This window comes from Callorhinus ursinus, unplaced genomic scaffold (assembly GCF_003265705.2).
Source record: "Callorhinus ursinus isolate GAN/ISIS: 27379988/994484 unplaced genomic scaffold, GSC_fseal_2.0 scaffold7821, whole genome shotgun sequence".
Lineage (NCBI taxonomy): Eukaryota > Metazoa > Chordata > Mammalia > Carnivora > Otariidae > Callorhinus > Callorhinus ursinus.
In genome coordinates, this window is record NW_027404871.1 from 1 (window position 1) to 2185 (window position 2185).

General features: G+C 66.5%; 1 long non-coding RNA gene across 1 annotated transcript; it reads right to left on the reverse strand.

The window, feature by feature from the left end:
* Nucleotides 1–529: 529 nt before the first annotated feature.
* Nucleotides 530–1995, reverse strand: LOC112818336 (uncharacterized). The gene is made up of 3 exons (XR_003206560.2): nt 1783–1995; nt 1454–1499; nt 530–851 (listed from the first exon to the last, which is right to left on the reverse strand). It is a non-coding gene; the product is annotated as an uncharacterized lncRNA (long non-coding RNA).
* Between the last annotated feature and the right edge of the window lie 190 nt (nt 1996–2185).

Genomic DNA, 2185 nt, shown 5'->3' on the forward strand with positions numbered 1-2185 from the left:
GGCCAGCGAGGGCAAGCCACGGGAGCAATCAAGGACACTCAGAGAGCAGGGGGGGGCGGGGGGGCCGCGGGAGGAGCAGGACAGCGATCCCAAGGAGGGAAAGGAAGGGAGACTGCAGCTCTGGAAGGGGCCCTGAGTTCCTGCTGCAGGGGGAGGGGGCAGGGGGGAGAACGGAGATGGACGGGGAGTCCGGGACCCAAAAAGAGGGGGAGATGAGGGGAGAAACCGAAGGGGGCCCGCGGGGGTGGGTGGAAGGGAGCACATGCTCAGGTGGCCGGCCAGGCAGAGCCCACACGGATCCCAGAGCGGGGTGGGGGGCACGCTGGGGGCGGGACGGCAGGGCTCCTAGCACAGGCCGGGCCACACTCCGCACAAGGGCAAGGCCTACCACATGACCCCGGAGGTCCTCTTCTGGAAAAGGCTGTGACAGGGAGCAGCTCCCTGCCCCGCCCCTCCCCTCTCCCACCCTCCCCACCCCCGGACCAGCCCCCCCGCCCCCACACACGCCCCACAGAGAGGGCAGACCACAGACCTGAGAGGTACTTTAATTTGAAACTGCTGTGAACTGGGGCGGGGAGAGGGGGGCAAAAGAACAGGGAGAGGAAGCCTTGGCTGAGGGCGGGCAGGAGGGAACCGGCTTGGCCACAGCTCCCTGGCTGCGAAGGCACCAGCTGCCCCTCTGCTACAGAGATGCTGGGCTCCGCCTGCCCGACAGCGCAGGGTCCGGGAAGAGCCCGAGCCGGGGCCAGCCCCCGGCCCTGCCGACAGCCACGGCCGTGCGAAGGGGAGCGGTGTGTGTAACAACTCACTTCAGAGGCTCTGGCCCTTGTCAGCCAGGGACCGCATGGCCGCTGAAACAGAGACAGGCGTCAGCAGGCCCTCCAGCCCCGGGGAGAGAGAAACCCGTGCCCCTTCCCTGACGGGAACCACCTAGCCCTGCGACCCGAGAACCCCTCCAGCCCTGGGCCTGAATCCCTCACCCACCACCTCAATTCCATATGGACACGTCCTCTAAGGGAACAAGATGCGGCCAGTAGTTCTCTAGCTTTGGGGCACATCGGACTCGTTCACCTACGGAGCCGACACACGCACGCACGCGCACGAAGACGCACACGAACACACACCTTGCAAGCCATACCAAGGAGCAGTTAAAGGGAAAATGAAGGAGGCATCTGCAAACGTCCTAGAAGAGGGAGACCTCTGGGACCTGTTCGCGCCGGCAGAGCGTGCACGCAGTCGAGGCAGGGCTTCCCCGTTTGTGCACACACCCAGCTGCACACGCACAGCAGGCTCCGGGGCCAGGCCTGCCAGGTCCTCCTCCCCACAGGAATGCTGGTCCCTGGGAGGCCGCCTGCACCTGCAGCCCATCCTGGGTTCGGCACCAAGGACGCCCCCCCCAGCCCCCCCAGCCTGCCTCTGCCCCAACCCGGCCCCGGCCCGAGCTTCCTCATACCAAGCTGCTCTTTAAGGTCGTCTATTTCTCTCTGTAGCACGAGACACTAGGCCCGCAGACAGCAGAGAGAGAGAGAGAGAGAGAGAGAGAGAGAGAGAGAAACCATTAGTATCCTCTGGCTTCCTCTCTCCTCGACCTCCCCCTCTCCCACGGGCACTACGGCCCCAAGCCCAGTGGCTAGACCCGCACAGGCTCCTCAGTGGAAAGGGGGCGCCTTCCCTCTGTGGGGAGCGGACGGGAGTGGGGGAACATCTATGTCAGTCTAGCCTGGACCCGGATCCCACCCTCCGGTTTGGGCCCGCATTCCTAGGAGCCCCGGGGAGCGTTACCCGCAGACAGCCCTGCGCGCCAGCCGGTGGTTCCTGCTGCCTTCCTGGCCTTGCGGGCTGGCCCGGCGGCTCCTGGTCACCTGCGAGGGAAAGGACATCCGACCCAGCTTCCCAGGCCCCCAGGGAGCTGCAAAGGGCCTTGGCGGGGTGGAACGTGAGGCAGCACCACCCTCTGCTGGCGACAAGTGGCCCCTGCTCTGGCCGCAGCGGCAACCTTCTCTCGGGGCCCGTCCCCCCGCCCCCCAGGGGCAGCCCACCCTTGAAGGTGGCCCCCCGGGGACTGGGGCTCTGGCTTGGACTCTCCCAGAGCGGCAGCACAGCCAGCGCCTGGGGCGAGCCACGTGGCCAAACAGGACGAACAGAATGTAAGGCTCTGCTCTGCGGAAAGTCTGTGTCCGGGGCT